Source organism: Plutella xylostella, chromosome Z, assembly GCF_932276165.1.
Source record: "Plutella xylostella chromosome Z, ilPluXylo3.1, whole genome shotgun sequence".
Taxonomy (NCBI): domain Eukaryota; kingdom Metazoa; phylum Arthropoda; class Insecta; order Lepidoptera; family Plutellidae; genus Plutella; species Plutella xylostella.
Window position 1 is genome coordinate 3155673 of NC_064012.1, and position 11018 is coordinate 3166690.

Consider the following 11018-nt stretch of genomic DNA (forward strand, 5'->3'; position numbering starts at 1 on the left):
AGAAATTTAATTTAAATTTTCAAATGTGCCAAAGTTTACATGACTTTTCCGGCGAGCATAAGTATTCGGAAACCATAAGTTAGTATAACTACTGAAATCAGTGATTATAAAAACTATCCAAAACCAAATTCGCAATATTTAAGGCATTCGCTATTATCGCGCGCACAAGACTAACTAAACGTATTCAATTTATTCACCATTTTCATTACTTAGCATTACGTTTTACTTCCATTATTATCACTTAATGCTATACAATCAGATTTTAATTCTTATAGTGCTTTTTAATTATGTTACGCGACAGGGAACCATTTTAATTGCAATAAAATGTAGTCTGTTATTTGCACACACACAACTATAAACGTCAGAAGTAAGTATTCTCACAAATTAATTAGTTTCCACACTGAAACGCTACCAACAAGCCAAATCAACTTACCTAGCAGAACATACGAAAAGCTGGCTACAAACAGTGGCTAATCTTCTTTAGTAAAAAACAAAAACATGAAATCTAATTTTGAAAATGGAATGATTGAAATCAGCTCAGTGGTAGACCGCCACCGGCAGTGATCAGATCAGAACTCAGTGACTCTTGCGGGACCGACTGGACAGTAAACAAGGCTGGGCTTACATTCACCGATAAATTATGCGCTTTACGCGACCCCCTGAACATTTGATCAGCTATCAATTGCGGTGGAGTTTCCACTTTTTGCTTTGTGACTGGCACTAGTGGTTATTGAAAGACTTGTAGCTAGCCGATCCACGTCTGGAGTGTTACTATATACGGACGAAAAACGAACGAACGAGAGCTGTAGAGGAGAGCTGAGCTCGAGAGAGCAGAAGTCACAGCAATCTTCTGTAGGCTTCATAAGGCATTTTCAGACAGCCACAGCATCCCCGTGTGCGAATATGAATTAAGATCGCCATGCGGAAACTGGTTTCTACTCTTATCGGAGTGCCATCAGTAAGAATAGCAGACCAAGATAATCCACAGAGATTTTTTTCTGCACATAGGCCTAAGTTTTAAACCACCGGTTATCGATTCTTAGCTTTTCTTGTTTGTGTGCTGGTACTCAGGTTCCAGGTTCTGTAAGTATTTTCTCTCAGGAAAATTCGGCTGCATGTGAACGGAGCTTTTACGAAGAAAATTAATACAGAACGCTTGTTATTGCTAGGAGTGGTGAGATGTATAACTTCGACTTTAGTACAGTCGCATACATAACGCTTTACCAAGGGGCGAATTATTTTGTTACATTTAGTGCCGTGCTGCGGCTACCTTCTAGTCTGGGGTGCAAATTGCAAACTGATTAAACTGAGAAGAAATAAAAAATACTAAGTACATCAAAGTGGCTAGTCTCATACTGTACTCTTTCTCGTATTTTCTTAAGCCAAACCACTGTACCTGCTGCTTAAAAAAATGCATTTTTATTTCGGATTTCTTTTCACAAAATCGTGATCATGTGGTCTTAGTCTCGGAAAAGAGCCGAACATTATAATCACTTCTGTTGGTGGCAGTACGGGTGGCTCCCTAGAATTTAGTTGTGTTTATCACGCACTTCGTTCATCTTTGTCCTGGAAAAGTACAAATTATGCTTTCCCCATAAATTAAAAAGAAAATTGGCATGGATAAAAAATAAAGATTTTGCATAGTTATTTAATTATTGTACATTGTGCAATGAAGAATAAATAAATAAATAAAATTATAGTAGGTACGTACTTCTAAACAGCATAAGTACTAACTTAATACATATTTCTACAATAAACATTAGTACCTTATACCTACTTATAAATACTAGGTACTTAAGTCATAGTAAAATGTATCAAATATTTAGACCATTTCCATGAATCCAAAATTTTATTCATCTTATTAGATAATGCATAACTAATAATTCACTGATAAACTATATTTTTGGGAGTTACATGATATACCTTCATACCTACTACGAGATAGTAATATGTCAAAGGTCTCATAGATCCCAACCCAAGTGTATGTACCCACCAACGATTCAGTGTTATGCGAAAAAAACTAATTACCGTTTTATTGAAAGCTAGCTGACTGGCTAATTATAATAATATCTGATATCCTCACGGTAAGAAAACTTAGACTAGGGCTTGTCAGATTTACCGGCAGCAATATGTTCACATATTACAAAACTAGCTGGATCTTTAAAATTGCTAATAAACCGAATAGGAAGGAACTTACTACTAAAATATTATGCTCTTCTACCAAAAGCTTGTCAGGAAGTAGCAATAAGACATAATTAATAATACCTCCTTCTGTATATTTTAATTACCTTTTCATTTTGTAACTTGTCCTCAAGCTTTCAGTTAATTTTCTTTGATCAAAGCAAATTTTGATAGTGTACATGTAAATCTACGATACCCACTTATAGGAAGATCTGTTTGCGTGTTGACCGACCATCAATCGAGCGTCAATGAATTCTGAACTAATGCTGATTAACATTTTAGTTTAGGGAAGGTGCCGGATTTATAAAAAAAAAAAACACTAATAATATGATAATAATGAAAATTGAAATTGTGTTCCAAAGTCCCGTACAATCTAACTTCAGACCACAGAGAGTATATAAGTAGTATAGTTTACTTCAGACTGGCATTTTCAAACATAACACGTATGCATAAAATGCAGCTTCATTACCGCAATTATTGCAATTTGGTAAGTCGATTAATACTAGGGCCCATCCTAGCAATATACAAAACCTGTGACACATGACATTAGGACTCGATCCTTTCGTGCACTCTTTCAAAAAGATAAACAATAACGAGCAGGATATAGTATCAGGTACAAAAAAAAGCCGTAGGTATATGTTTCCAGTTCAAATATTTTACACTGTGTCTCTGCATGTTTATAAGTAAGTAAATCACCAAATGTTTTAAACATTTAATTTAGAATTTGATCAAAATAACGTTTTTAGTTGGTAATATCCTGATGCATTGTTAAATGTACTTCACTATTAAGAGTAAGTAATTTGTTGCTATTGTCAGTGAATCTTTTTCATTGCTCTTGAATGTAATAGCACCAAAACCGTAACCCTAAAAAAGCCTCGGACAATTAGGTTTTCCTTCCTTTATCATTTTCACCATCAAAACTAGGTGTGATAGAATAAACACCAAAGTTAGAGAGACCCAACCCTGACTACTTATTCCATTACCCTCCCCCTCGCAGGGGGGGGGGGGGGGGTCATCAGTCAGCATACAATTAGCTTCTGATTTTTCAGCAGACGTTTTTAATCAATACTTCTGAGGATTGGCCGGTATTGGATTACAAACCTGTGTATTCTAGATCTACCTACTTATTCAGACTTGATGAGCTGTACACGATACCGACAACTAACTACACGTGTTATAAGTTTCATACACACTCAGGAGCAATGATAAAGTTCCAGTGAAAATAGCACAAAGAAAATACTAGCTTAATGACGCAGTCTGCAATATTGAAGTACATTTAATAGCTCATAAGAATATATATTTTTTTGTATAGCCTACTTATTTTCCCACTGCTGGGCAAAGGCCTCCTCATCAGAATATTACCAACCAAAAACAAAAATACTTTGTGTAATTTTATGGGTAGGGTAACGTAACGTACCTAGGGACACTTTCGACTACCCCAACTTTGAATGAAGATATCGCAGCGTACAACTAAGATATTAATGTGAAATTTACTTTATTCGGTAGGATATATAATCTATTCTATTCTATTCTATTCTCATAGGGGGTGAAGTTCCTGTACGTGGCTCTCTCGAGTGGAACCTTTGTACATATCCCCTTGATTTCAGCTCAGCCAGCCTAGCTCCCGAGTAAACTGGAGTAGCAGGCCTGGGTGTTGTAATAGCTGAGGTAGGCGCTCTGTTGGTCCAAGAATAGATAATCTTGTTTCTGTAGTAGGTGGACAAGCTAACAGAATATGTTCAACCGTCTCATCTACTTCCTTACATGTCCTACATAAGGGACTAGTTGAGTTACCTATGGTATATAAGTGTTTATTCACGCAACAATGTCCTGTTATTAATCCTACCATTAATGATATATTACTACGGGACAGGTTGAGTAAGTAGCGTGTAAGTTTATGGTTGTGTGATACAATAAACGCTTTAGTTTGTCTGCAATCTACACGATTTTTCCACTCCTGATTGTGTTCAGATAGTGTTTTATCGGTGAGAACTTGCCTTATTGCCTTTGATGACAAACTAATAAATGGTTCTGGCCCTATTGGTAGGGTATTTGATCCCATTCTTGCTAGTCGGTCAGCCTCGCAATTTCCTATGTTGTCGTTATGACTTTTAATCCACTGTACTGTTACATTATTTGAAATGCTTAGGTTTTCCAGTGTTCTGTGACATTCTAAAATTAATTTAGATTTTGTTACAGTTCTGCCTAAGGCACCTAAAATAGCCATACTGTCTGTGTAGAAGCAGATATTGCTATTTTTTGTGTCTTTTATTTGTGTAGCTCCGTCAAGTAGGCTGGCAGCTTCTGCCTGAAAAACAGTAGCTTTGTTCCCGAAGCTGACAGAGTATTGTAAATTAAGTTCCGGGCAGAAGACACCTCCACCGCTGCCCTTCTTGTTCTTGGCTCCGTCAATGTAGATATTGATGTCGTAATTGTTTTCGTCTGATGTGCCACACTGATCTCGCTGGATAGTGTAGCTTCTGTTGAAGATAAACATCTTTATAGTAGTGTCGCTGCATTCAGTGGACCCGGGAGCCGACAACTTGGCAATGTCAAGTATGCGACTGTGTCCCTGTGCAGTAGTATTCGTTGACCATAGTCCCATGTTACTTAGCCTTATCGCCGCCGCTTTAGCTTCCTGCTTGATGATAATATCGAGTGGTGGAAGTCCTAGAATTATTTCTAGGGCGGCTGTTGGGGTTGACTTCATACATCCAGTGATTGAAACGCATGCAAGCCTTTGAAACTGTCGTAGTTTGTTTTTCACAGTAATGAGGTTCGATCTTTGCCACCAAACCACTGCTCCATATGTTATTATAGGTCTGACCACTGCTGTGTACAACCATTTACACAGCTTTGGCTTGAGTCCCCATTTGGATCCAACAAGTTTCCTAGTTTGGTATAGGGATATTGTTGCTTTACTTAGGGTTTTCTCCACATGTTTATACCAGCTTAGGCGGTGGTCTAGCCATATGCCGAGATACTTTACCTCATTTGTTAACTTTAAGGTTGTATTAAAAAGTTTAGGTAGCTTTAAATTACCTATCTTAGTCTTTTTGGTAAATAGAACCATTTCCGTTTTGGTTGGGTTCACTGACAATTCATGTTTGTGACACCATTCCTCTATGATGTTCAGTGCAAGTTGCATCCTTTCACATAAGGTATTTACAAACAGACCGCCAATGAGAATCGTAACGTCATCGGCGTAGGCTATTGTTGTAAAACCTTTATTATTTAGATCGCAAAGTAGATCATTCACAACTAAAACCCACAGCAATGGAGATAACACTCCACCCTGCGGACATCCCTTTGCTACTTTGCATCTTATTGTATTTGTTGAAGTAAAAGATACTGTTCTTGATTTAAGCATATTTGTTATCCAGGCACTGATGACCGGGTCTACATCATGATTTTTAAGGTTATTACTTATGCTATTGAACATAGTTTTATCAAAAGCTCCTTCAATATCGATAAAAACTGCAAGGCAGGATTGTTGTAACAATATTGAATTTTCAATTTTGCTTACCACTGCGTGTAAGGCCGACTCTGTTGACTTACCCGGTTGGTATGCATGTTGGTTAGGATGGACAGGTTTCACGGAAAGTGCACCGTCACGTATATATCTGTCACACAGTCGTTCTAAAGTTTTAAGAAGAAATGATGACAGACTAATGGGTCTATAGGCTTTCGGAGAGGTGTAGTCATCTTTACCCGCTTTAGGCAAAAATACTACTTTCACCTCCCTCCATCCCTTAGGTATATACCCGAGGGCTATACAGGCTCTGAAGATACCTACTATCCGTGGTGAGATAATATCTACCTCCCACTGTAGGAGAGCCGGCACTATACCGTCTGCTCCCGGCGATTTGAAGGGAAGGAAAGAGGTGATAGCCCATCTTACTTTTTCTTCATTTATTACGGCGGCCGCAATAGATTCAGCGTAACTAGAAGAATTAATTATTGGTGACAGCTGTTCTTGATCACACGACTCTTCCGCTAGCATTTCACAGCCAGGGAAGTGCGTGAGCAACAGGAGGCTGTTCCTTTCGGTTTCGTTTTTTGTGTAGGTACCATCTGGTTTTTTTAATGAATCTAGCTGATTTTGAGAGTCAATTGACATGCATTTTTTTACCCTCGCAGCTTTAGTTTCACTTTGAATTGACCCGCAAAAATTCCTCCAGGATTCCCTAGTTTTTGCTCTAGTCTCTTTTTTGAATTTATTTCTTGCTAATTGAAAAGCTTTCCAATCTTCCTCTTTTTTCGTATTTTTGGCGCGATTGAAAAGTTTTCTTACATTTGTTCTCATTTTCTCCAGTGAATTGCACCACCACTTGCGAGGTGACGCACTCACGGTCACTAAAGGACATGATTCTTCGTAGCTTTTAACGATAATGTTAGTAAATTCGTCAACAGCTTCGTCTATCAACTTATAGGTGTTTAAGTTATCATACGGCTGAGTGTCGCTCAGTCCCTTAAGTAAACGATCGTGAAACTCGACTCTGTTTGTTTTCCTCGGATTTCTATATTGCCTAGGTTTGGGTGTTATAGAGGTTAGCTTAAAAGATATCCATCTGTGATCCGCACAGGACACGTCTGGAAGCACCCTCCAGCCTACCACCATGTCCCTCGCCTGACTGTTAGTAATAGTGACATCTGGAATTGTTTGAGCACGAGCCGTGACAAACGTAGGCTCGGACCCTCTATTCAGAACACTTAGATTATTAGATAATAGGAACTCGAGTAAATCCCTACCCCTTTTATTAGTTTCCCTACAGCCCCATAGACTGCTATGCGCATTTGCATCGCAACCTATAATGAGTGGGATATTGTTTATCTTACATTCCGTGACCAGAGAGATAAGCTCGGGCGGGGGCATTGACCCGTCCCCAGGTAGGTATGCCGAGGCGATATACAACACCCGCCTCGCGTGCGACTCGTCCAATGTGAGTCCCACCACGGTTAAGTCCGGAGTGCAAAGATTTGAAATTTTGTTAGCAGTGTAACATTTAGGTATAAGTATTAGACTTCTTATTTTACTACAATCTACAGTGGAGAAAGAGTTACAATAAAAAGTATTACCTTGATGAAGTTCGAGCGGCTTACCCCTCCTAAGTAAAGGCTCCGTGACCAGCGCAATGGTGGTCGGGTTTTCTTCTAGTTTACGTCGCAGAGCCGCGGCCCCAGTGTACGAATGTTGAATATTCGCTTGTATCACTTTAATCGACGTCATTTTTGTTTTATTGTTTTTTTTTTTTATATAGATTTAATATTATATATTATAAATATATTTAATATTATATGTGTAAGTGTACTTATACATATTTAATAAGTTTATGTTGGTGTGGTCGCCCGGTCGTCGTCCCGCCCCAACATATATTCCTCGGTGGCCGAGGACAAGCTCAGAGTCGAGGGCGACCGAATGCCAAGGGCCCCGAGGCCCAACCATTCGCCCGCACTCGACCCCGAAGACTTGCGCTCGCGACCGGACTCCGGTTTGTCCGCCACCGCCGTCACCGCGTCACACGTGTCCCCGGGGGGGGCACTTGGGGCTGCGGTCGCAAGCACGTCAGCTGTTTCAGCTGCCTGACCGCCGCCCTGTGACACTCTGACGTGTATTGTGCCCACCTTGTAGCTCAGCTTCCTCTCCCTCAGCTCAAGGCGCTCTATTTCGGGCTGCGGAATGCCAAATATAAGCAGGGCACACCGCACCCCCTCGACCTCCCTAATATCGGAGGAGAACAGCCGCCAACTGTTGAGGTCGACCCAGCGTCGGTTAACCCTCGAAAGGTGGAACCGCAGGGCTTCTACTGACTCCTCAGTGTAGTCAGGCACCCACACGGCCCCCTTAATAAAGGAGGGCATCTCCGACGCCGCGACGACCTTCAACTGGCAGCCTCCATCCCATAAGGGGGGGAGGCTGCTGACGGTCTCCTTCAGCCAGTCCAGGGTGTAGTCGTCGCAGCACCTCAATTTAAGTCCCCCGCGAGCAAGTTGCTGGGGGAAATGGTCGAATGCGGGGACTACATCCCTGGTGAGGTCATTCACAGCCTCACTGTGTTTCAGCTCAACTGCCCGCCGGATGATCGTCATCTGGTCCGGGGACAGTTCTCGCCAATCAGCTGCCACGATTACTGCGTTCAAGTGCGCTTTTAGAGCGCCCGCGTAATTGAGGCTTGCTGATTGGGGGTCTTTGGGCCGAGCGAGACAGGCCCTCTTTGGGGGACCTCTCGTTCCCCCCGCCGCTGGAGACACCTTCTCGTCGGACCGCATACGTTTGACCCGTGCGCTGGTGTTCGCCGGGGTCTTCGGTTGCCCACCACCCGGCACTAACCTGGGGCATCCCTTTTGGGACGCACCCGGGTGTGCAACAGAGGTGGGGGCTTTGTGTGTAGCCGTGGAGGAGGCGGGAATCGGCCTGGCCGGTGTTGGGAGGGGTGGCCCCCCTGCCGGCATCGAACCCCCCGTGTGCCCCCGAGTCACGGTAGCACTGCCACGGTCATACTCATTGGAGCGACCCGCAGCAGCACTGGACGGCGTGACTCGAGCGGCGATGTCGGCCAGGGGCACCGCCGCCAGTCTGGCTGCCTCCTCCCGCATCCTCCGCCTATATAGCCTCCTCCTCGCCGAGCCGCTCATGCGGTGGCGGGTGCGTGTTGCGCCATCGACGGCCGGGTCCCCGGGGCCCCCGGGGGCGCCGCGGTCGGGCCCCGCCGGCGCCGGCGAGCCGGAACAGGCGGGGACCGCGGCGCTTGCCCCATGTGTGGTATCAATGGTGTGGTGGTGTTTGTGTTGTGAAGAATAAACTAAAAACACTTAATAAAATAACGACCTGCAATAAATAAAATATGGCGGGTAGTTTTGTGTCACTGATTCACTAAACTATTAACTATCACTGTAATACGTTTCCGCGGTTTTCACGCCGAGATAACAATATCACAGGACTATCAACACTTTAGCTTCACTTTAAAACTTTAATCACTCACGATTTTAAAATATATAATCTATTATCACTAGTATTTGTGCTGGAGCTTTGGTGTGGCCAGATTTTTAAAAATTAAGATTAAAGTAAAAATGCTTATTTTGACCCAAGGTACGTTACACGTTTGTACCTTGGGACACTTTTGAGTGTACTTTGGGACAAATTGATCTATTTTATTTTTGGTACAAAAAGTCTAGTAATCATCGTTATTTTATAACTACATTGACATCAAATTATCATTAGTTTATAACGAAATTATATTTTGCGATTATGTATGAATCTTATGTTACAAATTGGAACGTTCACTTTAAAGGTATATTTTTTCCTTCTTTTACTTTATCTACTGCTTATTTCAAACGATCCTGACATACTACAACTCTCTTCTTTCCAGTTTTACTCTGCCACTAATAAGAACAGAGATTTATGGCGTTATTTAGAAGTTAACAGTCTCCATAGTACAAAACCATAGGATACAGTGTCCCAAGGTACAAATTTAATCGTGTCCCAAGGTACAAAAAAGCAATATTTAACAAAAATTTCAATATCTTTATTTTTATGTTAGGAATCTTTCAAATAATTGCCGCTGCATAAAATTAAATAACTAAAAATATATACGTGACATCCATGTCTCTATTTTGAGCATGCCTCAATGAGATAAAGCAACTCCAAAAACTATATAAAACCTTCTTTTGACTCCAAAAAACTTCATATTGTCTTCACCACACACTCGATGCCGGTATGATCACGAGACTCACTAGTTTTGCCAAGCGAGTAAAATACTATGCCTAGGGTAGAATTTTAATGGGTTTATTTAGCCGGTTTTTAAAATATAATAAATGTCCCGAGGTACAAGCGTCCCAAGGTACGTTACGTTACCCTAATGTTAGGTGTGAAAGAAGCTGAAGTTGTAACCTATTGAAAACTAAATTAAACGGGAGCAGCGGATATTGTTAGGTGTTCCTATACTTAACAATCCTTGTGATCTAATACCCAAATATTACAGTACTTATAGAATAACTCGGACTCATGTGGTTATTCGAGTACATATTGGTGTAGTGTTATTGATAATACCTATAGACTGTTACCTGTGACCTGTGGTATTATGAGCGGTGGTACCTCAGTCGGGTAAGCGCCCGCTTCTCACGCCAGAGATGCAGGTTCGAATCAACGCGCTGACATGTACCAATTAGTAGGTATTTTGGAATTTAAGTATAATGTATACACGGCTCTTACTCTGACTCTGACCAGCGTGGTGGGAAATGGTCCAAGCTTTGGAGTTTATACTTTAACCAAGTTTCCATTCGAGAGAGCCAGGTGCAGTACTTATACTCCCACAGATAATATAATAGAATACCTGTGGTATGAGTTCTGTTTTCAGGTCTATGACGACCTTCGGCCGTTGTTCCGATTTCAGGATACCTTTCTCCTTAACCTGAAAGCAAACATAAATAATGTAACTACTGTTTATAAATGCCTTTACTCATATTTTTTAACTTTAAGTAGGCAGTTGGTGAAGTTTTTGTGAAACGGCAAACAAAGTATTTTTGTACTTTAATATCTGAGAATAGATGCCGTGTAGAATCAACAACATTTTAAGACTTTCCGAATTTGTTTTTGTAAGTATTTATTGTATACATATTATTATCCTATGTAAGTGCATATTAAGTGTAAGTATAATAAAATTCAGACATAATATCCTTCCCATGTGGTCAATTTCGTTAATGTACGCACGTAATTAACCTAATACAAATTTCCTGTAAACACAACAACAATAACAAAGAAACAGCAATGAAAAACAACTCACGAACAAGGTTAAATAGATGCAAACTATAAAACTGCATGGACAGTTGAAAGTTCA